This window comes from Botryllus schlosseri, unplaced genomic scaffold (genome assembly GCF_051294905.1).
Source record: "Botryllus schlosseri isolate E-star unplaced genomic scaffold, Bs_hap1 Bs17a, whole genome shotgun sequence".
NCBI lineage: Eukaryota > Metazoa > Chordata > Ascidiacea > Stolidobranchia > Styelidae > Botryllus > Botryllus schlosseri.
The window spans coordinates 2,883,898-2,897,202 of record NW_027648626.1 but is presented as its reverse complement, the minus strand read 5'-3'; the positions used below and the strand labels follow the sequence as shown (position 1 = coordinate 2,897,202).

Here is a 13,305-nt window from a genome sequence, read left to right as displayed (position 1 = left end):
TTTAGCAGTTGTGGTACGAAACTGCCTCATGCTGCTTTCTCAAATTAAAAAATAAAAATCAGAATATCAACGATACTAAAAATTTAGAGGTCTCGCGGACCCCCTTAAATTGCTTCGCGGACCCCTAGGGGTCCGCGGACCCCCGGTTGAGAAGCGCTGATCTAGGATTTAAAACTTCAATGGCATATTGCGATATGTTGAATCTGGTATTTTTTACAAGCTATTCCAAATGACTTTATAACTAGACTTCACAGTTTGCTTTCAAATTAAATTGGAATTGAAATTATAGCTACACATTTTCTTCAAATTATACTGAAATTAGAATTATAGCTACACTGATTTTTCCAAATTAGATTATATTTAGAATTACTGATAACTTTAAATTCAGTTCGTATCAAATCAGATTTCTTTCTCATGAGAACGAGAATGGCAAATGCCTGTAAACCTAACTTGGGTACAACGGGGGCCATTTCATTTTCGGTATTATTCCAGTCATTCATCGATACTGCTGCGATTGCACGGATTGTGCTTGCGCACCTGGGTGACCGGCTGGGAATACCGTGAGCCCGTAGGCAGCTTTCGCATTTTTGCCGCACAAACTCGATCAATTTCATTGCTACGCTGTATTTTTATGATTGCAACTGTTTTATTTGCATGCGCACGTACCAATATTAATTGAATCATTTGCTGGCCGCACTCGACATACAAAATGAATACGCCCAAAATATTGACCAACGCATCCAAGATATAAGAAGTAAAATATACCGAATAATTTAAGCGAGCCATTTAAACGCTCACGCGATAAATCATGTTGCATTTATCGACCCGCAAAACGCAACCAATCCACCTACAACCTATCCAAACCACCAAACCTCCCATCCCACTCTACCCCACCCCTAAACCAACACCTACTCCCCCAAACTACCCTATCCACCACCCCCCATGCCCTACTCCTACCCCACCCACCCCTACCCTATTCCTACCCCAACCACCACCACTCCACCGAATTTATATGAAAATCACACGCAAACGAGCGCCAAGTACTGGCGGCACCTTCTACGACCGCGACCACGAATCGACATCGACTGCTACGATGAGATGAGATGAGACGAGCGACTACGAGCGCCAACTTACGACGGCGTCTACTACGACCGCGTATACAAATCCTACTGAAATTTTTGAAATTTTATGTACATATTTGAATAAACATCACAAAAACGGTTAGTACTTGCATGGGTGACCGGCTGGGAATACCGTGAGCCCGTAGGCAGCTTTCGCATTTTTGCCGCACAAACTCGATCAATTTCATTGCTACGCTGTATTTTTATGATTGCAACTGTTTTATTTGCATGCGCACGTACCAATATTAATTGAATCATTTGCTGGCCGCCGCTTATTTCAATTATGAACTCGCGCGTAATTCGTGTTTGTAGTTGTAGGCTAGGCCTAACACATTTTCTTATATCGCAATCTCGTACCGTTTTGAAATGACGAAAATTGCAAAAAATAACTCTGACACGGAGAGCATAATTTACTTGTGTTTTTTCATGACCAGGTACAAGAACAGAGCAGGATGGCAACGATATTCGACCGCTAGCAGACTTTTCTCTCCGGTTGGGTCGAAAGTGGCTCGGCGCAACCACACAATCTGCTTTTTCGCGTCTCGTTGGCAGCATGGCGACTTTTCGCCTGCGAGAAACGGAAGCCGTCATATAAAACGGCACAAATTGTCTCATCGTTCGCCTACGACCATACCACGTTGAACATACCCGATCTCGTCTGATATCGGAAGTCAAGCAACGTTGGGCGCGGTTAGTACTTGTATGGATGACCGGCTGGGAATACCGTGAGCCCGTAGGCAGCTTTCGCATTTTTGTCGCACAAACTCGATCAATTTCATTGGTACGCTGTATTTTTATGATTGCAACTGTTTTATTTGCATGCGCACGTACCAATATTAATTGAATCATTTGCTGGCCGCCGCTTATTTCAATTATGAACTCGCGCGTAATTCGTGTTTGTAGTTGTAGGCTAGGCCTAACACATTTTCCTTATATCTAAAAATATAAAATCGTCATAACGTAGCCTACGAAACTAAAAGACGCATACGATTTAAAATTGGTATTTCTTCACTGGCATATAATTTTTCCTTGCGGGATGGTATTTGTCTTGTGACGTTCAGATTGCCAGGACAGTATTTTGTATATAACGAAGTTTTCGGTCAGCATTAGGGCAGTCCTTTTCAGCCAAGGTTTTCTCGCTGCGATCCTTCTGGCACCCTTCTTGGAGTCGCATGTTACATGGACTACTTTATATGTCTTGGTGCGTCGTGGCGCGGTAATGGCCAACGCCAATATGGCCCTTTCTATAAATCTTGCTTATTTTTTCTCGGGGGAAGAGAGCCCCCAAATCAAGATAATTGGCAACCTGAAATCGCGCGAAGCGCGCAATTTTTTTTATAAAGTTGCATAAGTTTTAAAAATGCTCTATTATTTATGCTAATTCACGAAATAATTTTAGGCCCCCTCCGAGCTCGCCCCCCCCCCCCGATTAGGGGGTTTGGGGTGCGGCAGTTACGGGCCTGTGAGTCACCATCACCCATAAAAGGCGAACGGAAATGACAAAAAGAAAGCCGAAACCTGAAATTCAAAGAAGGTTTGTAGCAATAAATATATGTTTATTTTTTAGTAGTTAATGCCGATCAGGTCGCTGTGTTGGAGGAGTATAATTCAAGTCGGTCTTCTGACAAAAACACGAAGACAAGGGATGGCGAATCACAGAATAACTGCAAGCTTCGCTCCAAAAGCCAAGCTACACAGCGATCGGAAGGCAGCGACCAAGACAATAAGCTGAGTAATATCACAAAACATTTAATGTCACGTTAGGACGGTTAGGGATTTAAAGAGAGTTTAAAAGGTAGCGCGTTTAACATTGTTTCGAAATATGACGGCAGATAAACATTATTTTTTGGTAATCAACCATCGCTCTCTCATTCAATTTAGAAGCAAAATTTATGCGCTGAAGTACACAGCAAATTTGTTTTGACTCGGCCCGCCAACGTATTTTATATTTCTCATTTAGACCGCGGATAAAATGATATCATATCCCTGCTTTCGAGTGTTATAATGATATATTCACGGTTTGGTCAACAGTACAATTGCGAAGTCTTAGTGGTGGCTGGTGGGTATTTATGAGGAGTGGTGCGTAGCTGCGCTAAGGCTTTGTAAGCTACACAAGAAATGTGTTGATGGCTTTTGCCTGAAATCACGTGTCTTATGTCTCTTGCGACCAATATAACAAAGTCGAGTAACGGCTGAATCGTTCTCCGATCAACTATTACACATGTGAGCCAATGTGTCGGGGGTTCGATACTTTTGTGCAGCTCTGCTCAGACGGGTTCGTTCTACGGAATATTTGGTACACTATTTGCTCAACACTAGTGGGTCGCGGAATGCTTGTCGGATTAACCATTCTGATATTGCGCATCGTATCGAAGTGAAAAATAGTTGACTGCACTCCAGTGCTGGATGTTTCGGCATTTCAAAGAAAGGTATAAATTAGCGACGAGTAAGCGTTACAGCGTACCGGATGTCAGTTAGCCTACTCGAATTTCCGAGTTACATTTGTGCAAGCTATAACTTCGAATGATGGTGTAGCAATAATAATGTGTTCCTAACATAAACGGGTTTGCACAAGCTGCTGAAAGTCGCGATAGAAGAAACCTGATACACCCTGAAACTATAGGTTAGTACAAAATTGCTCGGCCAGGAAAGGGAGTAAACTGTACATAAACACGTTACATATTAATAATAGAATGAAGGATATCTATGTTGGTCAAGAAGTCTCTGTGATAACTGATCTTTAACATATTTACAGTAGGTCACACATTGAACCGGAATCTATCATGACTTAAAATAGGGACAGCACCATCACGACCATATTTATACCCCTCTTCGATAGTCTCGCCAATGTCTTTGGTGCATGAATGTAATGATAATTCCATCTCTAATATTTATAAGCTTATTCCTGATTGAGCAATTGGTATCACGTTACCCAGTGGTTCTCAACCGGAGTGCCGCGGTACACTAGTGTGTCATTTACGTCTCGCAAGTGTACCGCGAGCGATTTCTTCGGAATTTTGAAATAATGCGCAAAATAATTCTAGTCCATAGCAAACAATCAACAATCTAAATCGAGCTTGATTGTACATTTGGCAAATCAAAATTGATATTATGCCCGCAATTAATATCCCCCTCGAATTCGATTTACCCTACAGATCGCGTGCCTTTAAGGCTAAATTCAGTTTTGCTCTGCACAATACGTAGATTGATCGCAGAGAAGAGCAGACATGGCGACGCCTGTATGACAATGCAGTTTTCTAATCCTAATTGTGTGCCTAATCACCAGCGAGAAATGAACTCCATTTATTTGGAACTGACGTTCGTTCTTACAAATTCGAATTACAATCATCGCTATCAATCCACATTGTGATTATTAGGTATCGTACCGGCACTTCCGTTAAAATGTAGGCTTGTACTGTCGACGAATATGAGAATTGAGAAGTAAGGTTGATCAAATTATGTCAGTTAACAAACCTCTTCGATGCTGGGGTTATAATTTTGGTTTGTTGGAAGTATAATTGAACTGCGGGTGGCCGCTATAGTAGAACTTTTGAGGTATGCCTATCCTCATTCCTCACGCATGCTACCACGATATGCGTGAAAATGCGTTGTAAGCCTCCATATTCGTTAGCGGTGATCGTGCTTGACCTCTTCGACCCAATGCGGCAGTGGGCAATGGGCATATTATTGTTCATCCAATTCTTATTAAAGAGTTATAGGGATATCCCGAATTTTCTGTGAAATCGTATATCAAAATGACCCTTTTTACTTTCGTCTGATTAGGCCTTGTTTGTTGTAATCACCTAAATCACGAATGAACGATATTTTGGCCCGAGGAAAACGACCACTTTCCATCGCGGCTTAGTAAGCAATGTTACGGACGCTTTACGTACAAAATATTACTTTTAGAATTATTAAAATGGAGAAATATATTTAAAAAAAGGAATGTAGAAACATTTTGGATTCACTCCAGATGTGGTCGCATTAGTCGGCGTTACTACTGGGTGCTAATAAGACATAAGTATCCTTGTGGTTTGCAGGTGCCGTAAGTCAAAAAAGTTGAGAATCACTGTGACGGTGTGCCGCGAACTATATTTCATATCCGAAGGGTGCCGCGAGGTCCAAAAGGTTGGGAACCAGTGGGCTACACCAACGTTTCGCGAACAATCCGAACATATTCAACAGCGATTTTTTTCTACACCGATCACTTGATGACTTGAAATTGACTCGAAAAATTTTGGTCCAAGTCACGAGTCAATCCACATTTCTGATACGCCGAGTCAAGTCAAGTCATTCTTTGCTAAGTTACTCGATTTAAGTCAAGTCTCAAGTCAAGGGGACTCGAGTCTGCAAAACATGGTTGCCAAGACCGGCGTATCATAACAATTCATAAGTGTGAGTTGCGTGAGAATGTTGAGTGTGTTATAACATCTGAAACTGGATCGCAGAACCCGTAGTGTTCCGTGTTACACATGGTTTCGAACAACTGCCCTACACGAATTAGTTCGTGATAGACTTAGTTAGATTGCCCACCAGGGCTGTACAGACAGGATGCTTAAGACCTCACCTTTATCTGGTGAACGAAATGATGTGTGCATCACCAGAGTATTAACATAACAAACTCATCAAAAGATAACTTTTACACATTACGAAAACATTATAATGACCAGACATGGGTGATTACTTCCTGAATGTAATCGATTGCGATTACGATTACTTCTGAATGACGCGATTTCGATTACGATTACAGCAAAATCAGGAAGTAGTCGATTACGATTATGATTACATTGGAAAAGTAATCACGACTACATTTATTTTACATCTTAGAAGTTCTATTGGAAGATAATATATGGATTGCGCTGAAAAGGACTATTGACATAACAACTTCCTGTAAAAAAGATGCGACATTTGCTTGTTACGTCATAAAGTAGCCTACCAATTGCCCATTTTATATTGGACGATTTATCGCACCCAACGATTTGCATTTTTGCCAGGTCCACTAATGCCTCACCTCAAATTTCCTAATAGGGTGGGGAGCGAGTACGAAGGAGACTCAAAAGTATTTCGTAAACCAACACAAATTATAAACTGTTTTCGAGAGATTTCATGAACTTGGAAATTGTCTGCGATCATCGCGATTTATAAATGTCTCTAGATAGCTTGATTTTGAAATACATAGCCTACTTCTCCTCATTAAGAAAAAAAGCAAGCATAATATATAGTAACAGGCATTTAGGTGCCAGTCAATACCGCGTCACGACACACCAAAATACGTACGTCAGATCGTGGTTTTCAAATGATTCTCCATTAATATATGGAGTCGGTTTAAAATGTCCGCCCTGATAAAGTGGCGTATAATTTCAGAACGAAAAAATCATATCTCACAACTCGACTAATATATGCTTCTCCAATAAACTATGTTTGATTAATAGCAATATTTCGTGTTAATTGATTACCTTGTGCTAGTGGAAGTCTTTTCGTGCGTTGCTTTCCCGAGATCTTATTGTACGCCAAGAATCGTGCTTTCATTTTCTAATAAATGCGGAAGTAATTCTTCATCACGACAATTTATGTTGCTGAAATATTTCAGTTATTTATATTCCCTTGTGCAAACACCGAATCTATAAAGCGTTCACGTGTGAAATGCGACCCACCAGTCACATAGTCGAGCTTTTATCAGGTTTGGCGTTTAGGGCGCATAGTATTGAAGGTTGATTGTATAGAAACATCGTTGTACTGTGAAATATAGACACAGCTACGATAATATTTCTCTTCGGGTTTAGTCGGCAACACCAATTATGGATTGAGATACCGGTACCTCTTCCGGCAGTAAATAGAATGATTGTCAGATTCTACGTGCTGCCTGATCCTAGCTTAGACTCGATATGACTGTGCGTATTGTGTATGTTGTTCATCCGATTGCAACGAACAGAAATACATCTGACACTCTAACTACATGGGGGTTAATAGGTGTATAATGGGGGTGCATGATAAAAATAGCAGGGTCACACTGTAAGGTACTTGCGATATGAGTTGAATGTTAAACACATTGATTCAGGTGAGTACAGTGTGGCAGTAATACAATTCTAGAGCAATCGGTAATCTGTCTTAATTGGCACCATGAAGTGCGTTATATTCGAATGACGGCTAATTCTATTTCTCGTCGAGTGTTCCATTCTCCAGATATTGGTGCGTGCTAATTTTAATCTTTTACTGTGCAATGGGCATGCGATAACATTGTCGTAGGATGCATGTTATTGTGCGACGTTGAACTTGGGGAAATCGCCACTGGTAATGTTTGATATGTACTGTAACAATGTGTAATGTAAATATACCGTTATGCCCACTGTATTGTGTACTTAACGTTAAGTCCACAGTTTATATTCGGCTTTTACCAGCTTGTCACGTTGTTCAAATGCTCCGCCTGTTCTCGAGGTCACGACATGCTCAAAATGGGATATGATTATTACGATTTTCTTCTGGTATAGATAACAATGTGAGAAGCAGATTGCGTATCACCCAGTCTGGTTTCAGTTTACTTGGCACTTTGGAGGTTTTCATTTCCTGCTAGACATATTCTGAATATATAGGCGTTTCGTTTGGTAATATGTGGAGTTGATTGCATTCTGGAATCCAGGCTGCCTGTACAACTCTTGTAATTCCGTTTGTCTGCTTTACCGCAAATTTATGCTGAAGTAACTTATAGAGATCCAGTGGTTTCTAGGGCTTGGACACAATGATTCGAGTAATAATTCTTATGATTCGACTAGTGAGAGTTTATTTTTTCGAGTATATATGCTCCTTTCCACTAAAAGCTAATCTGTTAGCAAGAATCATAGTTCCCATACTATTTTTTACTGTACAACACTGTAAATATAGAAAGCTAACACTCGATACTATGTAAACCTCGACTGGTGAATTGGTTATATCTCAGCTTACGAAACACTGAGTACAAAGCTACGTGCGTTATAATGGAAATGATATAGCTGTGAAGCCATGATAAACCAACTGTATTGCCTCAGAATCCAACGAAATAGTTATCGTTCTTGCACAGCCCGAGTTGTCACCTCAGTATCATTGTTATTAGCATTATCAACCCAACACACGCGTAACCTCAATGCTGTGATTTTGTTCACCGTTAACCGTGCGCAGATTTGTGCTTAAATGTTGCTGTTGTTGGTATTGGTTGTGTTATTGGGTTATCTGAAACCGAGCTAAATAAACACGGACACAATAGTTGGTATAGCGATATCGGGCCGCATCGCAGTAAGGCGTACGGTCCGACTGCTCAATAAGTCTGCAGCTCAGCGCAGTTGAATTATACCCATTCATGGCGTGGTTCGTGTCATCAAACATCAATATCTGCGACGTATACAAGATGATATGTATTTCAAGTCAATCTATATCAATCGATAGCGATGGTAGCCCACCACATCGGCCGTGCAAAATTGCGATACAGCAAAATTGTGAAACGGATTAGTGCATAGTCTGCCGTCCTTTATTGTCATTGAAAAATAGGACTGTTATGTTTCGGCTGCTTGAATTCAAAGATGCCGGAATATATGGTATACTCTTGTGCAGGGCTTTGGAGCCGGAGCCGGAGCCCGGAGCCGGAGCCCCGGAGCCAGGCATTTTCACCGGAGCTGGAGCCGGAGCCGGAGCTCTACATTAAATTCAGCCGGAGCCGGAGCTGGAGCCCGTTATTTGAGGAGTAGCTCCGGCTCCGACGTATGTCATTAGATGCTATTATATATTGAACAACCACATCTGCTGATTTATCATAATTGAACAGCAGGCCTTATAATGCTGTGCGCAGCAATGGCATAGAGTTAAGTGCGTTCTAGTGCAGCGGTTCTCAACCGGGGGTCCGCGGACCCCTGGGGGTCCGCGAAGCAATTTCAGGGGGTCCGCGAGACCTCTAAATTTTTAAAATGGTTGACAACCTAATTTTTATTTTATTTTTTGATTTGAGAAAGCATGAGGCAGTTTCGCACCACAAGTGCTAAAACCTCATGACTCATATCGTCATAATAATCGTCTGACATGGACTATCGTAGTGTGGAAACTCATTTTCATTGCCAATTTTCCAATAACCTTCTGATACAAACAAATTGCTGTTTAGAGATGTTTTGTTGGGGTTTGTGGAAAAAATAAAAATATGGAGATAGTAACGACAATCAGGGTGACTTCGTAATGTCTGCGAAACCTTTTCGACTTGAAGTTAGCAGTCTCATCAAATTAGTGAACAGTCGTTGAAATAAAAATGTCCGAAGGATTTCCATAATTTTTCCGAATGCAGGAACAGCTTCATGGAGGTACAGAACTTTAATATACAATTGAATAGTATATTCATATTGAAATGAACCCGAATATTTTCGGCTGACACTCGTCATAAATCGGACAATGATATACCTGCTCTTAAAGCTCGGCTATCAGATTTTGAGCATTCTTATTGCGGATGCCCTGTTGACAAGTCTGATTTTTTGATGAACAAGGAGTGTTTCGTTGCTATCAAAGCATTACGCTCCAACCCTGAAATTCATATCACCAGTTTTATTGGTATACAGCCGTGTCTTGTTAATGTTCAATTGTTCATGGTCGAAAATGTTTGCTCCTAAATATATATGTAAACCCGAACAGAACAAATCGTTTCACGACAGTCTTTCTCTGGTTGGAAAACTTGGATCCATTCTTTGGAGCATAAAATTTGTCTATACTTTTAGATTAGGATTTCACTTTGACGGTGGAAAATCTCTGCGGGCCGATCAAAATGCCGTTGCAGGCCGAATCCGGCCAGCGGTACGTATGTTGTCCGTCCCTGCGCTAGATACTGAACGTGATATGTTCATAAAATATGTGTTTCTTCATTTTGGTGTCATAAATGTTGCGATCACACCAAAAGTATCGTCGGAAGCGTTATGCGCTAATATTGCATTAGCCTCCATCTAACTTTGCGGAAATGGTTTTCGGCACTCCTCGTTCATATCAAAATGAAGACGCGGATTTTCAAGACACGGCCACGTACTGCAAGAAATATAGCAGCAAAATTATATTTGAAGTAATAAAAGGCCATCAATTTCTACATGAATAGTATGATGTTATCATCAAGAAAAATCATTATTTTGCTAATTATCACCAGCCTACAGTTCATATTTGCACAAGACAGATGAAGGTTGCACCATAGAGCTAAAATTCTACTAAAACTTGAGGGGGTCCGCGAGGGTTCGTGACGGTCAAAAGGGGTCCGCGAAGCCAAAAAGGTTGAGAACCACTGTTCTAGTGCAACTATGATGTTATCGACAAGTGACAAGTATTCATTATGACGTCACAAGCCGGCAAGGCGGCACCTATGTCTTCGTTGCTACATCGGATGTTACTGACGGCTGACAGACTCTTAGATTACTATGGATAACTAACCTATGGGTAGATTAGTAATCTGTATATAGACCAGGAACGGGCAACCTTCTGGTTTATAAGGGACACATGAAATTGACGATCGAGCGCGCGGTCCACTAGCCGCGCCATGCGGGTAAAATTTACAAAGTTTATAAATAAACCAGGTCAATAATATTATTACTTGAGTATATTGCGGGTCTACTGTATCGTATACCGCCTGCTAGGCTCAGTTTGCAAGGACACGACTATTCGGCGTCTGGTCACATCTATATCGAAGGTCTCCGATAATATCCGATAATCATTTTTTGCCTACATTTCAACGTCGACGATCCTTATGCGAGCGCAAACGCGAAAAGACTTTCTCCCGTAATTGCGAATACAGTTAGACTCAATCGGGTAAATTAGGCTTTTTTTTTCATTTTCAGTAGGGGGTAGGCAGCAAGAAATCGTGTGACAATTAAACACGCGAAGCGCGAAGAAAAATTTCACTATTATTTTAGTTTATTGTAATGTATGACGATTTACTGAAAATTTGACTGGACCCTGGACCTGCCAATGCGTCGGAACTGATATTTTAGTCATCAACATCCCAAATGTCGCAGCCAGAGTTGTAATTTATGGTTGGCATTGCAATTTTTGCTTGGCATTGCAATTTCAAAATCTGAGCAATTCATTTTCGATAATAATAGGAAGGAAATTACATTGCGGGCCACGCAAAACCCTCTCGGGCGGGCCACATTTTGACCGCTGGTTGGCCACCCCTGATCTAGACAGGCCCATTCGATAATTTCAGAGCCGGAGCCGGATCTGGAGCCGGAGCAGTGGTAATAATGCCACTCCGGAGCCGGAGCCGGAGCTAATGTATGATAGAAGAAAGCTCCGGAGCCGGAGCCGGAGCAGTTTAAATTTCCGGCTGCTCCAAAGCCCTGCTCCTGTGTTCAGTATTCCTTTGGCGACTGTCAAATTCCCGAATGCCTAAGAAAAACCTTTTCACGGATTACCTGACGTCGATATTTTGCTTTATCGCGCTCACAGCGACCGACAATCATATGTTGCAGAATGAGACGTAGCCTACCGTATATGGACTATATTTCGGTAGAATAGTTTGCATAGCAATGAACGATTTGTTTGTATGCTGCAATTTCAAGGAACTGAAAACTTGAAACCACCCATTTCTGTAAATATATTCAAGAACAAATACAGAAATTTCCTCTGGTTGAGCCTATATCAAAATGAACAGGCTCACTATTGAACTCATATACACTGAAATTGGGTTTACCCCTGACGACTATCAGCAGAAAATATTCGAGTTTATTTCAATTTGAATATATTATTCAATTGAATACTGAAGTTCTGCACCTCCAAGAACCTCTAGAAATAGTTTGATTACAACTTAAGTTGTCTAGATTTACTATCAACAATTATTTCAATCAACTCAAATTTGTAGCCCACATGTTGTATATTTCCAGCTTTATTCGATATGACATCTCTCTCTAATTACCAAATGGGACCAAGCGACGAAATGAATGCTATAGTTACGGTTATGGCATTGTTAGTATTACCGGCTTATATTTGCGTTCATGATTCGCGCTTAATTTTATTTTTTGTGAGCCTTGCTTCAATGAACATTATGTCAGTGTTAAACGGCTGCAATCTGAATTCCTGTGTACTTTTACCGGTACCGGAAACATTCTTTTCGAATGATTAACATATACTTGGAAAATAAGAATTCGTTTAGTGGGCAGCCTATGGGCTGTGTATGTGGTTTGGATTATTCGCGACATAATTTTCTTCAGCCGGGCCGGTGTGTATTTTGCTTATCGCGGATTGGGATCAATTTCGTTCCCTTCAAACGATGGAAAACTGACATCCCATGCGATTCATCGCCCGCTAAATATATGGCAACACTGCAACGACGTACCTGAGTATACCCGACACGTTCTGAAGCCGAAAATTTAGTCAACATCATTGAGATAGCCATGATTTGAAGATGGTGATCGAGTGTGACAATAGCACTCGCCAAGGTTAGACAAACATAACCTTAAACTACTCTCTACTTCACAAAATATGAAGTTATAAAAGTAAGCAGATTTCTATGAAAACCCGTGAAATAGAAGTAAAAGTAGCCTAGAAACATAACTACTTAATGAAAAATCGTGATTCTTGAAGTGACCACATTTCATACGATTCAGTCCTTTTCATGTCACTAGAATAAGGTGATTAAACTGACAGTGAAACGCCGCCGTCGTCTTATAACGTAATAATGTAAGCTGCGTCGGGTGCTGCTATAATGTTAGGAGCGAATATAGTAGAAAGTTCACGTCTGGACATCTGTAAGCAGGTGCGCATACTACCGTAGTAAAACGCATAACAGAATTCACGCAAAAGTCGATATTGCTTTGTGATGCTTTTGATGTTGTTCCATACCGATTGGGAAGATAGGACTCCTAATTTCCTAACTAACTATATAATCCCTAGTAACGTAGTCAGATGCATAACGGAATTTACGCAAAATCGGTATTGCTCTGCGATAATTTTGACCACTATGTTTTGATAATAACTTGCTTCCGAGAAATAAATAACATTCATTATACGTTAGATGATACTTTTCCTTGATATTCTATTATGTGTATTTAGGGCTAATGCGACATCACTATATTGGCGACAGGCCTGATTTGAACACACTAATTTTGCGAATTAAACTTATCGCCCAACACGGATACTCAATGAAGAGCACCCCGGAGACCCGCATAAATGCTCCACAATTCTCGACATATAATATACTGAG

General features: G+C 40.8%; 1 pseudogene; it reads left to right on the top strand.

Annotated features, from left to right (window-relative positions):
* Positions 1-1,741: 1,741 nt before the first annotated feature.
* On the top strand, positions 1,742-1,861 carry LOC145459795 (5S ribosomal RNA; annotated as a pseudogene).
* The last annotated feature ends 11,444 nt before the right edge of the window (positions 1,862-13,305 follow it).